This window comes from Amblyomma americanum, chromosome 8, assembly GCF_052857255.1.
Source record: "Amblyomma americanum isolate KBUSLIRL-KWMA chromosome 8, ASM5285725v1, whole genome shotgun sequence".
NCBI classification, from domain to species: domain Eukaryota; kingdom Metazoa; phylum Arthropoda; class Arachnida; order Ixodida; family Ixodidae; genus Amblyomma; species Amblyomma americanum.
In genome coordinates this window covers 160,802,124-160,827,537 of record NC_135504.1, presented here as the reverse complement: position 1 = coordinate 160,827,537, position 25,414 = coordinate 160,802,124, and positions in this window count along the sequence as shown.

The window sequence follows — 25,414 nt, the reverse complement described above, 5'->3', positions numbered from 1 at the left end:
GCGGCGACCTCCTCGTTAACCCTCGTCGTGTGTGTAGGCAAGAAGCGAAAAAGCGAAAAAGGGGGAGGCAGGCAGACGTTGACCCGCCAAGGCCGCGAAAGAGTTAAGGGGAAGGATGGAGGCACTTTTTCCCTGAACCGCCTGAGGTCCCGCGTGCGGGAAAGATGCGGCTGCGCGCGGAGACGCGGGTAGGGTTGCACGGTTTGCTAATTGCCCTCCACGGAGTTGCTTCGTGCCAGAGGCGCCAAGAATGGCGGTTACCCCGCTGAAGCCGCCATAAGCAATTAAGCGTGATGTAATGTCTTCAACGACGCGGCTAGCAGGCTCTCTATTGGCTCCAACGCCCGAGGACGTTGTACGTCAACAGCTCTCTGGAAAAGAGGTAACCTAACGAAACGCAGCCGGACAAAAGGAATGCCGCCATACACAACGAGAGGGTTTTCGCCACTTCTCTGATTTCAGGGGATGCCGGTCAACAGTCGTTGTGAAGACGAGCAGCGTGGGAACGAGGTTCAGCGCTTCCGTTCGTTACTCGCGGCGGCAGCGGCTCGTTTGAGGCCGATAATTGCCCTAAAGGTGGGAGCCGCCAAGGTCACGAGTCTTCAGGAAGCCGGCGACACGTGGGAGTGTTTTTGATGTATTTTATGTGTTTTCTTGCAATATTGATGTCCTTTTCGCACTGTGTATTTTAAGGAGAGGGTTGTGAACCTTGCGGAAAGTGGAAGTCCTACCATGGAAACAATCATATGTTGAGTTTATGGTGATTTAGTGATGCAAAATGCGTGCCAGTATCCTAGGTCATTAAAACCGGGCCGCGGAGCCTGGAAAATTGTATTGAGCTAGATATAGATCCCTTGCATCTTCGGCGATGCCAAAGAGGGAAAGTTTTCCCTTAGCCAGTACAATGTTGTTCTGGTCGCTGCTCAGTCTGTTGTAAATATGTAAACTCCTGTATAAAGCTTCAGTTTACCTTCCCTCAAGTCAAGTGTTCCCTGATGTCTGTTATACCGTCTCGGACGGTGGGGCATCTTTGGTGGAGCCCGAAGAATCTCCAATCTTAACTGTCATTTTATTGGTTAAATTTCTTTTTGTGGATTTCTGTTCTAAGGCACCCTGACCTCGCTTCAAAGAGTCCGGCGCTGCACTTGAATATTCATAGAATGATTTCTTACTTTTTCAATTTTCCAATATCTGTACCGGTCCATAGACCGCCTTTTGTATTATTAATCCACCGTTCGCCCTTATTCTTTTTTACCCAGTGTTTGAATTTCTTTATTTCCCAGTTCAGTTTCTGCCTAATATGTAGTGGCTGGCTTGTTGGTTACACATATTGACGACAACAGCGCCTGTGTTTGTGTCAACCTTTCTTTTCCGTGTATTGACCGCGCTGTAGTCGTCCAAACCTGTGTATGCGCACAAAGTGGTTGCTATTCTAATCCTTTTGCGCCCCGGCGAATCATTTGCCTTTGTGTTCACGTACTTGAAAACTTTACCAGCCCTTCTCGTTTCGTCGAGTTCCCTTTGTACAATGTTTTACTTTGTGCTTCACGGGCTCAGACGATGCCCAGCCCTTATTCTACTGCACTGCCTCGGTTGTATTTTTGCCCTGAGCACGTAATGCTAATCTGAAAACAGCTCTCAGCTTTTTCTCCAGGCCCAACTGATTTTCTCCACTTTCGCCCGAAATCGCATTCCCAACTAACGCCATACTTGCGCAGCACCCTCTATCTACAAGACGTTACCTACAGCTGCTCACTTGTATGACTCGATTGCAGTCTTCCAGAACCACGCCACCGGGCATTAGACGGTGTTGGGGACGAGGGGTCCTTGAGTGAGCTGACTCAGCGCCGCAGGTCCCATCTCCGAATGACGTTGTCGGACTTGGTTATGAAGGAAACTGTACAGGGGGTTTATTTTACATATTTTACAAGATTTTGGAACCCATTGGAGGGTGATGGTGGAAGGTCGGAGGATCTGAGAAGATCTGAGGATGATCGAGGATTCCTCCCTCACGGCACTCGTCGTCCGGTTTAAAAAGGTTCCGGTCCCTAGGATTGCCCAGGTTCGAGGAGGTCTTCGCCAGGTTGGGCGTGGCCTAGCTTGCGTTGTCGTACACACACACATAGGGACACGCCCCCGTCACATGCATCGCCGGAGAGAGAGGGTGCCGCTGGACAATCGCCCCCACCAGAGAGAGCGTTGTCTTCGCGTCCGAATGACAGTTCTCACGCTGGGAAGTCGGACACGTCTTCCGGGAAGTCCGAATGGGCGAGGCGCCGACGAGCAGGCACAGTTGAGGGGGTGAGTCACCCCTGCTCGGTTCTGGCGGTCGCTAACTGCCTCCGTGCCGCACGGTCGATCTTCCGGGAACAAGGTTTTCAAACGGCAGTGGAATCCTCCGTCTCGAGTCCAATAAACCACGCGAGGACCGGCCGTGGGAACCAAGATGCCTATCGCCGTGCAGTGACCCCGGTTGCAGGTGTCCGGGCTGAATACGCAGCTGAATCAGACCACCGGCTGTCGCCAGAAACCTTACAACGGTGTGGAACAAACGGGCGAAGGATGACGACGGCGTTGAAGACGATGGTGACTACATATGCAGTTTTGCTCTGTGTTGAAGAGCAAGAGTGTGCCAGTTTGCAACTGCGCCACAAAAAGCAAAGCTGAAAAGTGGCGCCAAGTGTTGCGTGCAAGCCAAGTGGACCGTGGTCGAGAGGGAATCGTCTGCGAAGGAAAAAGTGTAGTGACTTCTTTGCGGTTGCTGACAAAAAAAAATATGTACTCGTAGAAGCTGTTCAGATTCTCATTCCTGACTCGCCGATCATCACTTCATTACCTGCTATGAATAAATCAGTTTCCCTAGGGGCGAGTCAAGCCAAGTCTCTAGGGTGCGACAGAATCATGACATAAAGTGCGACCATGTTTCTTAGTGCAGAGGCTGTGCCGCAAGATATTCTTTAGGGTTCCGTTTGCGTGTTTACAAAGTGGAGAATTGACAGCCTCTTTTCCCCTCAAATTGGACTTTGTACATTTTTACTGTATACTTCACGCAATTTTGCTCCACTCATCGCTTCAAATTGTTTTTGAGTTCTTTTATTGCATTATGGACAGGAGTGGCCCATAATTGACCGCTTTTGTTGATACTTTCATCTTCTTTCACGTTTCATAGACGATATCATATGCACCGCACCACCACCACAAATAAAGTGGTGGTGGTGCCATTGCCGACATAATTTTGCCATTGCCGACAAGCACCCTCCTTTATATGCCCTTTACTTATCCTAGACCTAAGCGGATAGTTCTGCTTAGACTGCTTACCAACGCCTTCGTTTCCCACACAAAGTTAACCTCCTTTTTTCCACTGTAAGTGGCCGCACTTCACAAACGTGTTAATAATATATAAAACATGAGCAGCTTCAAACTCTCTTATCGAGTGACATGGTTCTAGATACATAGAGAATTACACACAGCTGGTTTTCTTTGTGCAGGAAATGCAGCCTGAGTTGATTTATGTCGGTATCCCACAACATGTGTTTCTATGGTATATATGACGGAGAGAATGCGGCCACGAAATGTGAAAGGCCCTCTGATTTTGACATCGTTGTCAAGCACCCTTCGACATGCTCTCCTCGTGTCTAACTCTCGTAGTCCTGCCAGTGTTCGCCAACGCATTTCAAGCTTCGGCTTGTAAGTAACGAGTTATTCTTTCGCTGCAATCTCCTCAATGAATGAAAATGTCCTCCTACATAACCTGCAAATCTGTATACGGCGCATTTTTTAATCGACTATTTATGTGCACCCTCTTAGAACCGATCCGCCTCTGGAAAGCATAAAAGCATAGCGTTTCTGTCACGTGATGCACGTACGTGATCATCACCCTTGTGAATGCAGCTTAATTGAATACCTCTTCTCGGATTTCTGCATTACGTGCTCGGTCCATGTACTTTTCCTCTTCTTAACTTTGTCAACGACATTATTCACTTTATCCCCTGACCCAATCTGCTCTCTTCCTCTCTTTGGTTACATTACCTTATCATTTTCCTATTCATAGCTCGATGCTTTATCCTCAATTTTATTTCCAACTATTTCTTTCGCCTCCAAGTTCCAGCACAATAAGTGAGCACTGGAAAGACACCTATTATCTACTTTCGCGACGACGGATGCAAAAGCACTCCTCTACAGCTTTACCCATCTCCCTTATCAACAATGGCCAAAACCCTGTTGTAAAAATTTTTACCCTGAGAGTTTTCTGAATCCCGAGTCATGCAGGCCTCACAGGAACTCAACTCCAGCAATTGGAGGATTGCGATCCCTTAATACGTTACCTGCGGTAGATTTTTTCGCCTGCCTTCGTTCTTCCGTCTGCAAGGCTTCTACGACTTAAACACCGTCCGACTGGAAGGAAAGCAAGAACATGAACAAAGCTTCAAGCTCTTCGACACGACCGCGATTCATCACCGTCATCATCAGGCTGACTACGCCCACTGCAGGGCAAAGACCTCTGCCATGTCTCTCAAATTAGCGATGTCTTGTGCCAGCTGCGGCCACCATATCCGCGCAAACTCTGATCGGCCACCTAAATTTACGCCACCTTACGCTTGCTTTCTTTTGGAACCTACACCTTTACCCTTAAGGACGAGCGGTTATCTTGCCTTCGCATTGCATGCCCTGCCCAAGCCCATTTCTTCCTCGCAGAGAAAGCTCATCTATTTCACAATGTAAGTTGTGGCACTACACCAGACACGTAACACTTCGGCTACAGAATCGCACCTCATCTGAGAGTGTTCCACCTTCGCTTTGCCAAAAAACATTCCCCAGAGCTGATGAAGCTCAGCGAGAACTTCTCTTAAATCTCCTTCAATATCGCGAAGGCCGGAGATTACTCCTGGCTAGATGCCTTACTGCCGTCCCATTTCCGCTTTTCTAGCCCGTTGTGTTGAATGAGCCAAAAATGGAAAAAAAAATGTGCGCTGAATGAAGGCTTTAGTCCCTCACTCATGATCACTACGCTACAGTTGCCCTAAATAAAAACTGGTGTGAGGAAAGCGAAAGCATTACAATTGTGTTTTAATTCTATTCAAATTTTGTTCAAATTCTATTCTAACACTATACGGCTCCTTTGCAGCTGGTGCAGATGTAAGTACTAGTACTGGATAATGCTGGTTCGCTTTTCGCGTTTTCGCACCTTTGAGTACGTGACACTGTTTCGGCCAGTCGCGAGTTTTGTAATGCTGCGAGTTTTTGGACGACACCGCGGTTTCGTGTCAAGCCACCTAATGCTTGTAATAATATACCTTCGTAAGCCAGAGCGACAACCGCCAGCTGGACTTGTAGGTGAATATTCATTCGGCAGCGAAAACAGAGCCCGAAATACGAGGGCGCAAGAACGCAATGAAGACAACACAGCACAATTACGGTGCAACCTTACCAGTGCGTTGAAAGTACGTTGTCGCACATGTTAGAACTTATTAATCTCCGCTGATAGTCGTTGCCAAAATCCTTATGCATGCCGCAAGGCAAGTGTCTCAGGACTTATTTGTATGTAGTATCGGGAACAGGAGTGTAAGTACGCGCGAGAGTTCACAAGGACAGTGTCACCGAAGGCGCTGTATTTTTTTAGTGCCATATCTCTAACTGCCAGAACGGGTTGTCGTCGGAGATTGGTTGTAACATTTAGGAAATTCGCCTTGCCAACATCTTACAAGAGCGGCGCCATTCACCGCGAATGGCACAAGCTTTCGGCTCATCGTGTGGGCTCTTGGGGCCAGAGCAGACTCTCTCACATGAGGGCTCCCTGGCGGGCGAAATGCACGTCATTCTCGGACAACTAGATGACGCTTGTGTAAAGGCGATGAGTTTGAACCAGCGGTGGCGCGTCCTGCGCACTTCCTCAATAGTAGCTTGTTGTCCATTGCTGAAATGCTCATCTAATTTTCAGCTGACTACTTAAAATAATCGCGAGACCTGTTTTGTCTTCAGCCAGAACCTGGGTAAGCGCCAGACGGTAATACACATCCCAGCTTAACGAGATCCACAGGGCCTTGTTGCAATCTTCATCACTATTGCTTGAAAATAGGAACTATAGAGGCTCATGGGAAATTGGCAAGCGTGATGGCCATGAAAAATCTTTCGGTGAAAATAACAGCCAAGTTTTTCATGGTCTGTGAGCAAGAGGACTAACCAGACCCCCCACCCCCCTCCTCTAACTTTGCAATACCAATTCAATTTACTTTCGGCAGCATTATATAGTTCCTTAATGTACTGTTTCTTTTGAAAGGTAATTTTTAAGAAGATCAGGGATGGGATAGTTCATTCCTGCTTAATACGAACGAACAACATGGCAAGGACGATATGGAGGGAGGGGCAAGCGGGCGACTTAGTAACAACCATCTGCAGCGTAACATTATTTCTTCATAGTAGTTTCAGTCAAACGCTCGCGTTGCAGAGAGAGAGAGAGAAACCTTTTAATGAAAAGCCACGAATCAGGCCTAAATCGCTGACAAGCTGCTTTGAAGAGCATGTTGGAGAGAAATTGGAGAGAAAGACCGTAATGCGGGGGGGGGGGGGGGGGGGGCAAAAAATGTTCAGGAGAAAGAAATCTCGGTAAAAATTGGCCATTGAACATAGGCTCACATGCATCATTTAGTAATGATAAAATATAGTAAGTGGTTGAGTGAAACGTCCAGCAATTGGGCTGAATACGTTCACTGTATAAAAGTGCCCAAAGATGAAACAGTGAAGGTGTTAAAGCTTGTCTGGTCGACAGACAGTATACAAACGGACAAAAAAGAGTTAATCGTTCGTGTCCTCTACGTAAATCAGGCTAAAGGACCTAATACAGAGTCCACTGTTAATGGCTCATGGGTGAACTACTTCACACTACGTTCATAATGCGCGCGCACGTCGGCATACGGCATTCAAATCGAATTTACTACACTGTTTTGATTAGGAAAAACTATCAAATATGCGGACTGTTCACTTGTCCGAGACGATACAGTCGGCAGTTTGTAAAAGCACATTCAGACAAAGCCGATGGTTAACAGTTTCTAGGTGGCGTGGAAGAAATTCCTGTTGCAGTTGCGTCGCTGAAGACCTTTGCGCGCTGCTTCATACGTCCGCTTCGTTATCCAGGATGCTTCAGTCAGCTCGTAGCGACTGAAATGTCGTACAGGGTTCTTGCGGAATTAGCCAAGTGATGTAGGTATGCGGTGTCGCGAGAAACTGGCCGGTGACTGGTTGTCTTCAGCAGGTTAGACAGCGTTTACAGTGCTCTATTGGAGTCTGAGAAAAGCATCCATCGGCCGGGGGCTCGGCGCCAACTTCTTTATCGCGATGAAACGCTTCTGTCGTGGAGAATCCATTCCAGTGGAGAAGATAGGAATGCATTCTGCTTGTTGAGGAGACATGAAGGCCACATAAGGAGGTCTCCTGAGAACTTCAGCCACCAGTGAAGATGTGGGTGTCCTGAGAGCGCTTGTCAACTGAGTAGGTCAGAGCAGCTTGCAGTAGCGTAGCCTGTGGCATTCCGCTCTTTGCATGTACACCTGGTGTGAACAGCCTGATCTATAGAGCCGAGAATGTCCAGAAAGAAAAGGTCGGAACCAGCAATTCAAATGAATGAGTAATAATAGGGAGGTGCATGAGATGCACAGCTCGGAGAAAGCCAGAACTTCTGTGGGTTATCTGGACACGGTGTAGCAAGGGCTTCTTCTCTTTTTTACATGCCGGAGATGGGCACCCATATCTTTCATGGAAGCGAAGACATCTAGTGGGAGATATTACGCTTCCGCTACCATCCTTGATGCAGAGGATCCCCTTGGGACGCCAATGCAGATTCGCGGCCGTCGTTCAGCGCATCTTCCAGTGTCTTCTTATTTCTGGAAGATGAGGCACGGCGAAAGAACAGCACAAAGAAATACTTTGTGCGAAAATTAATTTCATTCTGTGTGCGATGCGATAGCATAGCGCCACTTGACGCCTTCACGCGATCAACTTCCGATATTCTGACGTCACTTCGGCTTTAGCGGACGTTACTTCCGGCATAGTGATCTGAATTACGGTCTATGTGAAGAGTCATGACTGACAATTTGACAGAGAGAAGTACACATTCGCCACAAATCAAGCATCAGGGCCCCCCGATACACCAAAACGCCACTGCATACTGCTTGGGCTCTGATGTAGCATCACGGCGCCAACGCAATACTATCGGATAGTCTTCTGCGGTCGCATAAAAACACGCGACAAAACAGCAAGCCCGAAAATCTAGCAAAGTGAAAAGCAGCAAAGCGACAAAGGAGCACGGCGAACTAAAAGCAGGACAGCTCAGGAGTGCTACTAAGCGCCACAGCATAGAACAGTGCAGTGAAAAAATTCAGCGGGCAGCTGTAGTGAAAACAATGACGGACGATTTAGCGTGGTTCGGCCATGTCACTTCGGTTTGAAAGTTTGGTTTCGGGTCGAGGCTCGGGTTTTAAGGTGAAGCAAGCGTCAGGCAAAGATCGGCGAAATCAAAGCCTTCGAGCTAGCGCATTAGCATTGAAGGGACCACTTAAGCTCCACCAAAAGGGTATGACGCGATAGCGTTAGTGGGTTAATGCATATATGAGAAATTGGTCATACTTTTCTCTACATTCATAAATCACTGGGAGTCCGCGTAGAAGTCCTCGTGCGGTGGTTCAACGGTTAAGCGATGCCCCTGTATCCTGCGATGGCACATGCTGCCATAGGCATAGAGTTTCTTACTACTAACTAGAGGGAAAGCTGGCGGCGCTCAACCTCAGCCATCATGGGTGCTGAAAGCATTATGGGGCGATGAGTTACTTGGTGCGGGACAGCCGGATTTTTTTTTTCAGGAACAGAGAGTGGCGCTACTGATATGTACCGTTCCGTCCACGGCACAGACGACATTGGCGCAAACGTAGTGCGCAAAATTCATAGTAGCAAAAACGCAACAGCACGCGACGCCAATAAAGGGTTTTGTTTTCCAAAATTCTATTGGAAACCTCGTAAATTGTTTAAGCAACGACATTTTTTCTTGAAAACATGTTTCATTGGAAAACTGCGCCTGTTAAGCAAAAAGTATTGCCTTTTGTGCTCTGCAATACCTGGCCAATAGGAGAGCAAGCCATCGCTTATTTTGGTCAAACTTATAATTTACTTGCTTTTCTGCCCGTTCGTTGCAATATATAGACAGGATATTGAATGTTAGGACATTCTTGATTATCGAACAACGTTTGTTTGTTCATTGTTTTTGGCCAAAAGTTGCGCTTTTGAAGTCGGTAGCTCTCCCCCCCATGATGCCTAGAGCGCCCATGGTGGCTGAGGTGGTCTCGAGGAAGCTCCATGCAAACTCTCAACGGCGGGGCACCAGCTTTCCCTCTAGTTAATAGTAAGAAACTCTATGGCCATAGTCCTGGCTTTTGCAACACAGCTTGCTCTTTCCGAACAACCTATAACGGCTACTCTTTAACTGAGCTGCCATCTATCACAGTGGGCAGTTTGCTCAAAATCCGGAGGGCAAGTTTTGATGACGTCACAAAGTGATCCAGGTGGTCAAGCTGGGCCACGAGCTCTTCAAGGTTGCAGAATGACCGTACAGGCAAAGGCTAAGCAGCTGAGTCGACGGACTAGTGCTGGCGCACTTAAATGACAGCCAAATGTGTGGCTGGAGTACGGGCTGCGAGCTGCCGGCACCTGCCTTAGCTCAATGAGGAGACCTGTGTGAGGAGGCACGTGCTGCGACACGTAGACACCAATGCTTTCAGCACGACTTGCAGTGCATTCAGTTCAAGAGTGCGTTGAGTGCCACTTACCGCGTACAGATGGTGAAGATTGCTTTTCCAGGGTTTCGCGTTGCTGCACACCACCATAGTCGGGTAAAACTCATAAATGGAGCGACAGATTCCCCTCAACGGAAACCCTCCAGCCAATAGTATCGACCGGTTCTCATTACGTCGTGGGTAATCCCTTTGGACCCACTTGCCCGGCGTCGGGGGGGGGGGGGGGGGGGGCGAATGAAAGGGGATTAATCGTGGCTTAATGGACATCATGGGAAAAGTTGGACACCATTGGCTGGAGGGACTCTGTTCAGAGGCGTCTGCCCCTCCGTTGTTTATTTGTAGCCGACTGGGGTGTGTAACCGGAGAGAGACTGCCTCGGAAACCACTCGGAGGGTGGTTAGCTGGGAAAGATGACGACATGGAGAGAGCGAAGGATTGCGTAACCAGAGTAGTTACCGCACGAGCAACACGAAGGATGGTTATCGTGGAAGAAGGGTATGACGAAAGCTTAGGAACGCCCAACCGAAAGTTGCTTAGTCAGCTATTAAGCCGCAGTACCCGGGTTCGAACACTGCCCACGTGACCAAGTTTCGATGGAGCGATACGCAGGAGCCGCCCGTATGCTGAGCGATGTCAATGTACGTTAAAGATCCCCATGTCTTCATAGTGTACCGGAGCCCTCTCTTACAGAACCTCTGCCTCTTCTTCTTTCATTCCCACCATCATCCCTTCACTCGCGGCGTGGCTGAGGTGTCCAACGGATAGAGAGTTAGCCACCGCGGTCTTCATTTCCTTACAACCAACTTTTTAAAGCAACAGCGTTAAAGGCTCCCGTCCGCCGAAAAATCGGCGTCTCGTCGTTCGCGTCGGCGTTGAGAGGAAATTTGTGGAGAAGCAACCTAGGTGGGCTACGTAAGTCAGGTGACCCTCTGGCGTCATCACAACGTGCCCACCGAATTGTGAGCAAACTGGCCACCATGACAGGCGGCAGTCCCATTAATGACTGGTCGCAGCAGATTGTCCGGAAAGAGCAACCGGAAAGAGTGGTACATCCCTTAGCCGCTGCACCACTGTGCCAGGTTTGGTATGAAGACTCCAATGGCTCTATAAACGTAAAGTCAATAATGACCGATTCCTCATTTATGGACATGAACCCATCGACGCTCTTTTGTTATACCCTTACCGCGGTGGCTCAGTGGTTAGGGCACTTGGCAACTAATCCAAAGTTCCCAGTCTTGAACCCGACCGTGGCGGCCGCGTTTCGATTGAGGCGAAACGCAAAGGCACCCGTGGGCTGTGCGATGTCAGCGTAGGTTAAAGATCTCCAGGAGGTCGAAATCATTCCGCAGTCCTCCAATGCGGCACCTCTTCCTTCCTTTCTTCTTGCACTCCCTTCTTTATCCCTTCCATTACGGCGCGGTTCAGGTGTCCGCCGAGAAGTGAGACAGATACTGCACAATTTCTTTTCCCCAAAATGCAGTTTGAATTTCATTTCATAACCTTAAGGCAGAGCTTTATTTAGAATGTCTAGCACGGTAACGTGCCTAAGGGTTGTTGCCTTGGATGGAGGATAGTGTGGCATGTGCAAGGGAATGCGTAACCGGAGCCTGTTTGTCGTGGCGACAGCAGAAGGAGAGTATCGCGAGAGCGTACGGATGAGCAACCGGAGGGTGGCTTCCGCACGAACCGTCCGGAGTGCGGATCCACACGAAGGAGAAAAGTATGGCGAGAGCGTAGGAATGCGTGACGAGACGGTGCAACGATCCGCAGGGTGGCTAGCGTGGAAGCAGGAGGGTACGGCCAGAGCGAAGAATGCGCGATCGGAGGCGGACTCCCGCAGGAAGCCCTGCCCATGTGGTACCCGTCGAAGGAGGAGGGTATGAACGGAGCGGGGTTACCGCGAGAATCACCTGGAGGGAAGGAGAATGAAATGGAGGACTGAAGAATGAGGGATAGAATTTAGATAGCGGGGGAATGTTGAACGCTCTGTCTTCCGCGGCTGCTGAGAAACGCGCCGCGCGAGGAGTGGCGAAGCGGCTGTGGCGCCCAGCGCCACGAACAACCTAGTATCGCAATGGCTAACACAGCCCACATTCTAAAGCTATTTCCTTGATTCACCCGCAAGTAACCCTCCAATGCGTTAATGCGTAATCAGATTTTCTGTTCCTTTTCAGCCGAATGTGTTGATGTTACCTTTGACGGTATTCTCGAGGTCGGCAGCGTAAGTTTAACAAATGCAATATTTCTACGTTTTCTTGAACCTCTTCTATTTGCCTGTGCTACGTTCTGTCATGCTACTGCAGCTAGTGAAAATGATAATGTATTGTTCAGTGCTGTTCGCAGTTAAATATTTAAAAATAGCGCTTGCTCACAGAGCACAGTCAACCTTCAATAGCAAAAGCAAATACTAAAGAAATAGATGCTGTTTAGTGTCGAACCTCGGCGAACTTAACCGATAAGTTAAGCAAATATAGGTGAGGCTAACACCGCGTAAAGAAACTCGCGTAACGTCTCTGCTGCTGGATATTGGATAGAGTTAATGAAATGCTCTTTCGAAGATTTTTTTTTAAACGCGTAATATTTGACGTGCGGCAACAACACTCTGCGGTATCCTAACACAGGAAAGGACTAAAATTCGACATACTTTTTTCCACCAGTCTAATCAACTTACTCGTGTTACGGAGAAGGAAGAACCTAATGTACGCTAACCAGAGTTTGTACATCTATGACTGCACTTCTTGCCCCTAAATGCACATCGCTTTCTTAAATCCGTGTAGCAATATATACTCTCCTCATAACCATCGCGTTCACCACAACCGGAGTACGTAGTGACACACATCAACTATTATCGTCGCTTATATATATTATCATTTTATTAGTAAATAATTTGGCTATGATATCTTCAGAAAATTCCGGTATAGGAAGTTGATTATGTTAGGAACAAGGTATCTGTGTTCAATTTAGAGCAAATATAAAACCCCCAAAACTAAAGGTGCGTGCTGTGCGTCCGACTATACGAGGAGCTATAGAACCAACCATTTTGCAATACTTTAGCACAAATCAATGTTTCAAAACGAAAAGTTTATGTAAGCTGTTTGGATGGAAAAAGAGTTTAATCTCCATGTGGTGTGATCATTTGTAAAATCTAATTCAGCAGAGTTCAACGCAATTCTAAAATTTCGCACAGTACAAAATTGAGATCTACATAGTATCCAAAGCTATGTGCGCATGCTGTTGGAAACAAAAATAATGACACTCTGAGGCAGATACTTCGGATGCAGAGTGTGACAATTCATATTTTTGATTAACGGATGCTGGCAGACTTGAAGCTAAAGCCATGGTAGGCAGATACCAAACTGCTGCCAAAATTTACGCCTAGATCATGAAAGTAATTATTTTGGGCATAGAAAAAACTTATAGATAGAAAACTAATACATTGATAGACCGCCTGTTCTAGACCGAATCTATAAAACAGGGCATAATTACTTCTACCTCTGCTTCATCCATGTACAGCTTTAATTTGATCACTTCTGAGAGGCAGCTGAAGCTGTATTTATTCCCTAAGTTTTCTTTTAAAAAGATTTTCCCCATTTTTAAGCATTTCCTTTCGATGATGGCTTGAGAAGATAAAGGCAAAAATAGTTAGATAACATTTTTTGTGCGAAGAGGAATTTCGATTTGAAGCCAGAATTAAAGCCCAAAAATTTGACGTCATACTGTGGTTTTCTTCTCTCTTACTGCAGTGCCTCAATAACAATCTTAACTACTGTACGGCACCTCAGGTAAGATATTTTCGTATCAGTTAATGGTTGCCTTTCATAAAGCTGTTGCATTACCACAGTTTCGCTGTAACAAAAATGCAGCGTAATCTTGGCTGCTCTTAATAAACGGAGAGAACTCATCAAATCTTGCTAACAGGTTATTGCTTAACGATGCCAAGCCCCCACCCAAAAATTAACGAAAAGCGAAAAAACTGAAAACTTCTAACCACATTGCGAAGATATTATGACAACAAGCATACCATATTGTCTTCAGGCAACCTTTTTTGACGAGCACTCTTGCTGAAAGTTTCTGCCATTCTTTTTGTATTGCCAGTGTAGCTAGACTCCATTTATGCAGTTGGCGACCGCTTTCCACTTGCAAAGCCGCCCTTTTCTTCATCATTCCTGTCCTTTGGCTCAGGCCATGGCCTCCTGCTTCTGAAATTGCGGCAACACATTATTTTATTACGTCGCGTCCTCAAGAAAGGAATCAATTTTGTTTCGCAGCACGAATCGCATCTTTTCATGTTTTATTACTTGTTTGACTGACTTTTGAAGTGCTACCTAACCGACAACAGTTAGAGACTTGTTTTTCTTGATGTTCACTCCTAGTTTTATGCATTGCTATCTTTTTCGCAGCGAGGGATATTCGAACACCAGTTCAGTACGGTGGCATTCTGCTAAGGGTTATTCATAAAGCGGCTTCCTGTTTTTTGCTTTCATCGAAATATCATGTTGATACTCAATGTTTACATGTAACTGATCAAAAAAGGCAAGATAACCGCTGGTCTTTAAGAGTAACGGAGTGGGTTCCAAGAGAAAGTAAGCGTAGCAGGGGGCGGCAGAAGGTTAGGTGGGCGGATGAGATTAAGAAGTTTGCAGGCAAAGGGTGGATGCAGCTGGCAAAGGATAGGGTTAATTGGAGAGACATGGTAGAGGCCTTTGCCCTGCAGTGGGTGTAGTAGGGCTGATGATGATGATGATGATGATGATCAAAATTATGTTTACTAGAAATTGCTCATTAATTTAGTTTTACTCTGAAAAAATCTTGCTCTGGACCGAGTTTCATGGACTCCTTAATTCCGTTTCAAGAACTTCGTGGAAAAGACAAGGACAGCGAAGAGGCAAAGACGCACAGAAACGCAGACTAACAACTCTGCTACGTGAAGGAAAATAAAGTGTATACACAAGCGATGTCAACATGGCCGGCGCTTTCCATCCAATCGGAGAAAAACGCCGCCACGTGAAGAAGTGCCCAGGCACGAATTAAAATATTCTGGAACACTAACGCGTACAAACTGATTGTCATAAAGTGGACCAGCTCAATTTATAAAAACTGACCAAAACGATGTCAAATAGCAAGCGAAACTACAATTCCGTGCCTCACAATCCGGACAGCGGAAACATGAACCATCTGATAAAAACAAATAAGCCTAACTCTCTGCAGGTACAACCGCAGACACCCGTAAAATCGGAAGAAGCCCCCAAAATAACAAAGAAATACGAAACAGCCGATCCTTTCCGCGTCATTAAACAATAAAACAGTAAAAAGGCACCATATCACAACCGCATAAAAGCGCTCTCAAGCTCTAGAATGCGACGTCGATATAGAATAAAAACAAAGAAAATAAACACCAAGTCAAAGTCGAACCAAAAAAAGAGAAACTTTGATGCTCCAAATTATTTAAAATCCATGCATGAAGCTGGAATCATCGCAAGATCTGACATTCACTAAGAGGACCTCTTCCAGAACGCATGCAACGCTTTCCGAAGAAAGCCTAAATGAAACATGAAAATTGCCTCCAAATAAGATGACACAAACACGAGAAAGCTACACGTGACCTTCAAAAGAATAAATTTTTTTAGATGACCAGGAAATGAAAGGCTAACTTTGAAATCAGAGGTTTCTAGTGTAGGTTTCTGGTTTTTGTTCTGCCTTCTTTGGAGGCGATCTGCCTGTTTGTTTCAGTCTTTGGTAATCGTTGTCTGCGTTGTGAAATAGGTTCTTCCAGCTCTTAGGATCATACCCTGCGTAAGTCATGGTTTTTATAAGCTTTTGTACTATCAAAGCTTGGTGTGTTTTCTTGCTGGATTTTCAATCTCCTGGTGCCTATTTCACGGTTTTATTGTTAACTGGCGTAGCTTTCCTGAGCTTAAGCACAGTCTTGTCAGGCTCTGGCCGGGTGCGTTTTTTGACTGTTTCGTTCTTCAATGACGTAGACGGGGTGTGTTTTTTGCTTTTCTTCGTTGTTTCTTAGGGACTTGTCCCGATTTTACTGGTGTCTGCACTTGCCGTCACATTAGGCTTCTTTGTTGCTATCAGATTGTTCCTGTTTCCACTGTCCAGATCGTGAGGCACTCTAGGGTATGCTTTCGCTCAGCGTTTGTTATGTTTTTTTTGTCTGTTTCCTCAGAGGGCCGGCCTACTCTACGGCTTCCAATTTGAACGCGATAGTCTTCCGCATTGTTTGAATACTCGCGTGGGCGCTTCTTCATGTGCTGGCGCTTTTTCCATTACATTGAAAGTGCGATGTTTAAATCGCTTATGTGCACACTCTTGGTCAAAAGTCTTAAGACCACAGCTTTCAGTTGGCGCTAAATGAATGTTCCTAGGATGCTCCGCGTAGCGGATAATTTAAAACACTAGTCAGGCAGGAAGCTTCTCTGCCGCAAGCACAAACCGTTTGCTCGCACTTGAAGGTCATTCGGTTTTTAATAGTCCGTAATGGCTATGTTATGCGGCTGAATAGAAAATCCTTTGGCCTTAAGGCTTTCGAGCAATACTGTACACCTTGTATACTTTCACGTACTAAGGTTGTTAGTCTGCGTTTATGTGTGTCTTTGCCTCTTCCCCTTCAGTGTCAAGTTCGCGCAGTTTTTTCTTCGCATCTTTAATGAACCAACTGGCCTGAAAAGTTCTGCGTAATCAAACAGAGCTGGCTGCACAAGGCAGGCTGGCTGGTTACGCGTCCTTCGACGACGTTTGTAAACATTACGTCATATCGTTTGTTGTATGCAAGCCTTCGCAATGTACGAAACAGCGGTGCCATCCCTACTGAAATATGCTGTATGATGCAGCAACCTCATAGAGGTTTTTCACAGAAATATCGTACAATTAACATGCAAATGTCGTAGAATATCGTACACCCGGAGTGATGTTTGCATGGAAAAGACTAGGAGGTTATTGCATCATTCAGATTTTTTCATTAGGAACATATCTTTGTGAGTAGGTCTTCTTTAGGTCTTCGCTACAAGGCAATTTTGTCGCCTCTAAGCGGGAATTTCGAAGGAAAGAGAGCGCAGATATAGGGAGGGTTACGCGGGGGTATAGGACAGAGGCCTGTGGGTAAACTGCGACTAAAAAGCTCGATCTCCCATTCTCGGCCCCTTGGAGCGTAACTCCTGGACGTGCCGGAAGCAGGAGACCTCATGACATTGAAAACGTTTATTGCATCCGTGAAGCGAAGGAAAAGCGTTAACATCGAAAGCTTCCAGATACTCTAGTGAAGGTCTTGACAAAAAGGGGCAAAGGCATGCGGGGGTTCATGTCCTTTCGAAGCCGAACCAGCCAAAAGCAAGAGACACGTCATCTATCATTTGTTCCACTTGGGCTTTTGAGCCCTAATTTAACGTCAATTCGTTCTCGTTTTACGGTGGGTTTGCGACCGACTCCCAGTATGGCGTACACATTGTGCAAGCTGCACGGTAAACTGCCTCACCATGACCGCGCGGAGCACAGCGCACGAGAAGAATGGGCGTTGAACGATTTTTGGGCGCTCGTTCCGGTCTTTTTATGTGTATTGTCCTCGTGTGTTTCTTGCCGCGCGGTCATCACCAATGATCACCAACTAGCTCGAATGAGACTTCTGAAACTGGCTCACTTGTTAGTGGCATTACCGTGAGACGGCGTGAAGTCAGAAAATTGAGAAATTCGAAACTTATTCTATGCTCACCTAGTAATGGTTTCAACACACAGTTCTTTTAACCCTGCACTATATATGGTAATGTGTATTATATTAAGAGAGGTTTGCTTAAGGCTTTTGCAATTTTTAAAAACAAGATCTTGTAGCTATTAGCGCCTCTTTTTTTTCAGCATTGCATTGTTAGCAGTGTATTACATCAGAATACAGCCGAGAAATGCTTAAAGAATTCGCTCAATAAATAATATGAAATTTTTGACACTGTGACTATTACTGTTAAGCAGCTTATTCATTAAGAGTCATTTAGTTCTCTCTAAGTATTGTTCATTTCAATTTTTTTTAATTCGAAAACACGATTGACCTCGCCGCAGTGGCGCATTGAAGTTGAGCCATTCGAAAATCGCGCACCTGCTGAAAATCGTGTCACTCCGCAGCGCACATGCGACGTTACGATCTCTGTGCCTCCGCCGTTGTAGAAGCAATCGCTAGTTGGCGAGCAGCCGCGAACTCCACAGCGTGGACTGGGCAGAGACGCCAAGGAGGAACGCTATTTTATCGAACTAGCTGTTCGTTCTGCATGCCTCTCAATAAGTAATGAGCCTAAAAACACTAGCTAGATTGTAAGTATTCGGTATTAGTTTACCAGCCTGCAATTTAGCACGTTTTAGCTGTATTCGGATGAACAACAATAACGGTGACAATGCTATGGCGAAACAAGTGCTCTTCTAACTCAAAAAATGTATTTCTAAAAATGGCAGGAAGTCTTTGGTAGAACACCCTGTATATCGTAGTGGGAAGCATGGCAATAAGAGTGGGTTCACTCGTCCATAGCGATGCGCTAAAAGTGAAAATTATATAAGCCACATCAGTGCTTCTTCTTCGTTAGGGGCTTGTACGTTTACAGCACGAATTTGATTTTCTCCTTTTGCCCTCCCAACAGTTCGCTATTCCTAACGTTGCCAATGGCGAGATTGCTTTGCTTCGGGTGAGTAAAAAAAATGGTACATGTTCATTAGTAAATGCATGCGAGTGCTCTCATGAAAAGCAAAAACATCCGGTGGTTTCACTATCTCAAGACTAAAGTACAGCGCGCCACTGTACGGTGTCGCAGTCTTCTGTAAAGTATGTCTCTTTTACCATTGCAGTTTGTGTATATATCCGACTTGGTAATCCTCCGCCGGTTTTTTGCATATCATGTGTAGAGAAAACCTTAACCACTACAGCATAATACAAGACGCCAGTAAGCGATGTGACAAATTAGTAACATCCCATACTCTTAAGTAGGGGCTTGCGATATTTCCAGCTCAATAATAAAGACTCCGTTTCCTCTCACTGAGAGCGCAGGGCATTTTCATATCCCACAGTGCTTCGTGCATGGTGATGCGAATCTCCGCCATTCCGACGGAGTGAGTTACCGTTTCGTTATTTCTAAATGCAAAATGCCAGATTTCTAAAACTGCACTAATAAGCTGAATTCACTAAGGGAGGACTCAGCTCTAATCTCCATTTAGCCCTTCCTGGCGCTATTCACCAGCCAACCTTTCCTAACAAACCATACTTCCTCCCTGGCTTTATGCTCCCGCTTGCTCCGCCACCTGCTTCCGTAATTAATCCTTCCTTTTTAATGACTGGCGATTGACAGCCCATTCTGCACATAAAGCTACGTTCCAAAGTACACTCTGACCTTCATTTCAGTCAGGACCAACGTCTACCCAGTACTACGCGCTTCTCTCAAGGATTTCTCTTAGCCATATCATCAAATTCTCCCTGCCTCCAGTTTAGTACTTTGTTGTTGCGTTCATTTCAAGGGTTTTCTTTTTATATTTTTAGTGCACCATCCCTAAAAAAACACGGGTAGAATGCAGCAGTAACATTTTTTGGTTTTGGGGTTGCTCAGGAGGAGAAATCCGTAGCACCGAGCGCTTATCAAATGCACGCGACGTTATTCGTACTTTGCGCCTTTTTTCTTCGTAACTATATCGTTCCTCATTACTACATCCTGAACATCATCCTATGTCTGCAGCAGTAGAATGGCCTCTTCCGTATCCCACAATTAGCCCTGTCCTGCGCCAGCAGCGAAAACCGTATTCCCGCAAAATTTCTATCCTCATGCAGCCACTTTACCATTTGCCGCCGCTATGCTAAACTCGCCCTCTGTTGACTTCAACTCGGTTACCTCTAACGAGCGTCGGTTATCTTTGCTTCTCATTACATAACCGGCCCACGGCCATTTTTTCCCCAAGTTGAGATGTATCATTAACCCGTGTTCGTTCCACGAACAAGTCTGCTCTTTCCTCTATCGAAACTTTACACAAATCCCTTTCTTTTCAATGGCTCACTACGCTGCTGTCAGCTTAATTTTAAACCATTTAGTTAGCCTATAAGTTTCAGCCTTTTAAGTGAGTATTTTCAAGACGCAACCAGTGTGTTGTGTTGTGGGATACTGGTAAGCTGCTAGTGATTAATTAGCTCAGAGTACCGGCGAAGTGCACCCCACCCTATTCTATTCTTCCAGCTATTTCACTCTGGTGTAGTCGATCTGTGGTCAATGCCTGGCCTAGGTCGATCTACTCCCTATCACATACAATGTTTCGTTTCCTATCCTAAACTTACTGATTCATAACGGCAGCGAAGGAGTAAAAATACAAGAGAAGACACGCAAACACACGGACGAACGCTGCACTCACAATCAGTTTTATTGGGAACAGATTTTACGTAAATGCCTTTCGCGTCTGCGCACTTCAGAGAGGATAAAAAACAACCACATGCAACGATAACATGAGAAACACTTCTTCCCTTATTGCCGCGAAAATGTCGAACTCCGAAGTGGACATAAAGATCCAAGCGTCATTAATACAACAATCAGCTCTTTTCTTTTTATGATAGGCCTCCAGGAGTTCGCGTGCCATTTTATCTATGCTCCTCCCTAGAATTATTGCGCTGTCGAAACGTGGCGCACATTCCATGCTTGGCTGGCAGTGCTTAACCAAGTGCACGCTTTCTCTGTTGCTTAAATTCCTTCGTGCTCCCACAGCCGGTCGTTTACACATCGTACCGTTTGACCAATGTACACTTTTCCGCATGCAAGTGGCAGCCCGTATACCATCCGTGAGGCGCACTGCACATAGGGTGTGGTGTGCTTTTTCCCAAACCCGCTTCTTCTTGTCGCCTTTCCGGAGATACCAGGGCACAACTTGGAAAGCTTCACCGGAGCCGAAAAACGAGCGGTACCCCTAACCTCTTTGCAACTTTATTTAATCATGGGACACTTTGTGTAGGCAGGGGGTAACTTCCGGTAGCAGGGTTCTGTCCCTCTCGTTCGTCGTAGGGTTAGTAGTGCGTGTCTTCACGTTTTTCAGGCTAGCCACTGAAACAGAAGTCATGACAGACAGCGGGTAGCCCGCAGCCATAATTCTAGCCAACAGGTCATCAAACCTGGTCTGCATTTCATGAACACACGTTTTATCAAGAGCCGATTCCTCACACAAGCTAACTATGCATCCGGGTCGAGGTGCAGAAAGTCACCAGGCCTCCGTTGCTTAGTGATGGACCACAGCTCTTCCCAATAGATTACGTCCGCCCAACATATCCTGAAGCTCTGCGACGCCCTGCTCCAGCTTCGGCGTCATATATGCTTCCGTCCCTGGCACCCCGCTACCTCCCGGACAGCAAGCGTGGTACACGAAGCATAATTGACCTCCCCTGCGAGAAGCAGATGACTGGCGTGCCCCTGGCCGAAGGCGCTTGTGCTTCCGCGGTCAGGAGCATGGTCATCCCTTGCGCCAGTGCCCATATCGAGAGATCGGTGTACAGGGTTTTGTGCCGACGCGTGCACACCCCCATTTTGCCGACGAATCGGCGAGATTGAAGAATACTTGATCCTGCAGCACCTGCTATGCACGGGGTGCGAAACTCCAGGTTACCATCACCGCCCTAAGCGACGCGTTCTGCAACATCAAAGAACTTCTTTTGAGCTGTGCAGGGGCGGTCGGCAGCCAAGCTCTAGCTGGGTAAACTGAATGCGGTGACCTTTTAGGGCAGGGTCGATGGAAATCGCCGCGATAGTGTCCCCCGACGACGCGGGCATCGGCTGAAAACAATTGACCACCGCAACAACACGTCAACTAACAGGTCCTCACTTGATATACGCGTGCTTGTCGACGGACACAAGAATGAGTCATTGGTGCACATCGAAGCCGATTTTGTCGATTTTAAGAGGCAAACTAGCAGAGCTTCTTAAACGGTTACGACACCATGGTCTGGGAGGCAGACCCGCATCGTGGGATGACATGTCATCACTCAGCTTAGACACTGCACATCTCGGTCGGTCGTAGATTCGCCACTCCACTTTCATTGTCAGCTAGCTGGATCTCCGGGGCTGTCCCGGTGACTTGCTTCTCATTCTTGACTTCCTCCGTGATAACGGTACCATTGTCGACCTGTGGCAGCGCACGGTTTTACTTTTCTACAGAGAAAGCCATTAACAATCCCGACACTCACCAACGCATATCCGCCCTAATAATTTCCCCCGAGAATATTTTGATCTCCTCAACCACCCGTTTTCGGCAGTCTCTAATGCGCCGCAGTACGTGGCGCAGCAGCAGTTACAGAGGTCATCTTTTAACATTTGGAGAAGCACGGCTTTTCCTCGCCACGAAACCTTGTCCACATCCCTCACAGCATCACCAAATTTTACACATGATGCGAGGTCAGTGCACGTTAAAAGATCTCCAGGTGGTCAAAATTATTCCGGAGCCCTCCACTACGGCACCTCTTTCTTCCATTCTTCGTTTACTCCCTTCTTCGTCCCTTCCCTTACTGCGCGGTTCAGCTGCCCACAGAGATGTGAGACAGTTACTGCGTTATTTCCTGTCCTCAAAAACCAGTTTTCAATTTTCAACGTGGGCGAATATTTTTGCACTACAGCCACCATGTTCGCCCACAAATTAACAGTATACGGGAGTGTTTTCCTTCCGAAGCCGTTGGATATCCTCACTCATCCCTAGAAAGAATTCACATCAGCTCAATGCTTTGGGCGGCTCAACATCGCGACCTACGTGTCTTACTGCTCGAATGCACAGTCTGCTTCGCGTCCCCGTCTAAAGTGCGACAAACGGCAATCACGAAGCACTGAATCATCACGTCTGGCGATGCCAGTCCAATATGAAAACAGCAGTACCGCATTTCAACGACAGATCGCGAGGCCTTTCAAATGCGGGTGAAAAAGATGTTTAATCACAAATATTCAATCACTCTAGAGCCCGTGGTTGTCGTCAGTCGTTCTGGGTAAGAAAAAATGGGACACTGCACTTTTGCATAGATTACCGGCACTTGAACACCATTACAATCAAGGACGTCTACCCACTGCCTGGCATCGAAGACTCACTTTGAAGACTTTTCCTCGCGAAGTGTTTTTCCTCGGTTAAGTTAATGAGCGGATTATGGCAGATTGAGGGCATTAACGGGACCGCGAAAAAACTGCCTTGATCACACCAGACGGCTGATATGAATTTAAGGTGTTGCCCTTCGGCCTCTCTTCAACGCCGGCGGCGTTCCAGCGGATGATTGATACTGCCCTCCCTGACCACAAGAGGCAAACCTGTTCAGTTTACCTTCATGACGTGGCTATGTTTTCTAAGGCCTTCTATGAACATCTTGAACGCCTCTAGACCGTAGTAGCCTAAGTGCTCAACTGCCGGCCTGTTTAGCGCGCAAGCCCGAAAAATTATTTTCTCACAATAGTAACAGCTGACGTTTCTCGGCCAAGTTGTGAGCACCTCAGGCGTCCGACCCAATCCCGACGAAAATGTCACCATATCCGAATTCCCGTTCCTGCTGCAAGGAAAAAATTGGCAGTGGCTTAGCTCGACTATGCCAGGATATCCGTTTCGAAAGGTAAGGAATGTTTAGTCGTGGTTAATTTTGATTGCAAGTCCAGGTTAGTCTGGTTGTCTAGCTATGTTGTCGCAATAAAGACGCCACAACTGTGGTTGCGGCGCACGCGAGCTCTCCTTTTCAATCCTCCGACATGTTATCAGGCGTGCGACGCAGCTGGCGAAGCGAGCGGAGGCGAGCGCAACGACGAGGAACGCGTTGTGACGTCATTCCAAACGGAGGCGGCGGCGAGCCGCGCGGTGTGACGTCATGCCAGATGGCGCGGCGAGCGCGCAATGCACAGTAACCGTCTCACATATCTCGGTGCGCACCCGCACCGCGCCGTAAAGGAAGGGATAAAGGAGGGAGGAAAAGAAGAAAGAAATCTGAAAATTGAAAGTTGCATTTGGAATGGTCAGTGCACGTTAAAGATTCCCAGGTGGTCGAAATTATTCCGAAGCCCTCCACTAAGGCACCTCTTTCTTCCTTCTTTCACTACCTCCTTTATCCCTTCCCTTACGACACGGTTCAGGTGTCCAACGATATATGAGACAGATACTGCGCCATTTCCTTTCCCCAAAAACCAAATATTATTATTATTTTGACGGAAGGCGCGCCGCTGCGCAGCGGCGGAACACCTGTGGCTCGGTGCTACTAGTGGCGCATGCGCAGTTGTGTCTAGAGAGCGAGAGAGAGGGACAGCAATATCCGCGGCGAGGCGCGCGTTGTGACGTCATGTGCCTCCTCAGAGCGCGGCCACGGCGAAATCGCAAGTTCGCGGCCAGTAAAGCTTTCGCCTTAAAACAGTCAAAACGCTTCCAGTGTCGGTGCGCCTGCTACCGCCACTTTATCATTGACCTGTGAACTCAGAACGATGCACCGTTGGTCTTGACTACTGAGCGATAGGACGCTTTCATAGAGTGTGCCCAGAACTTCCTACAAACCCTGTTCTCGATCATTTTGATGACGATGCTGTTACCAAGACGCACAATGACGCCAGCAGAATCGGCCTTGGTGCAGTTCTTGTCCGACATCAAGCAGGCGTAGAACGAGTGGTCACGTACGCAGGTCTCGCTCCCTCCCGGGTCGGAACCAACTGCTCTTCTTTGGAAAAAAGCGCCTCGCGGTTGTGCGGGAGGAGGAATAGGAGGGGGGAAACATTTATTAAGAGCATAAATACTGGGTGGGTTCAGTAGGAGAACCCATTGGTCGCCATCATAGTCCGGCCCCTCTCAATCAGCGATATCTGGTCGAGCGGACTGTGGATATGAAGGGTTGCCTGCCAGCGCTCATATGACGGATTGGGATTGCTGTCCAAGTCTGGGTTTTCTAGACATTCCCAAACGGTGTGAAAGAGTGTCCGTGCAACAATGAAATTTCTGCCTTACCTGTACGGCCGTCATTTCAAAGTGGTGACCACTCATGATACTTCAGCTAGTTAGCCAATCTCTGGGACGTTTCAGGCCACCTAGCACAGTTGGGCGCCCACCTACAGGAATTCGATATCAGCATTATATATAACTCTGGACGTCAGCCCGAAAATTCCGATACGGTTTCGCTCACACCTGTCGCACCATTTAGCTTCCCCTATCGTACGATCCTCGAAAAATTACTTAGTCTGAAGCTTCTCAAACTTCTCAAGTACTCCACAATGCCCGTCTCTTGAATCATTAGGATTTGGGGCTTAATTCGTACTACGTGTATATTGCCACACTGCAGGCATGCATGCGGGATGTTCAATGTTTTGATCTCAGTTGAGCACAGTTTACTTACTTTTCATTTTTACAAGTATGCAACCCGGGCTGTAAGCAGAAGGGAATGCTTGACAAGTCCTCTCTTTTTTCCAAATATGGAACACGTGATCTAAGCAGAAGCAACTGCTTGACAAGTCCTCTCGTTTTTACAAGTATGGAACCCGGGCTGTAAGCAGAAGGAATTGCTATAAATAAATGGACAAGTCATCTGGCACGCATTAAACGTGGCAATACAGCGGGATTGAAGAAAGCTGCAGGTCTGAAACAGTTCAGTGCATGTAAACGCAACGTTTAAAGCAATAAATAAAAAATTGGTTAGTACACTT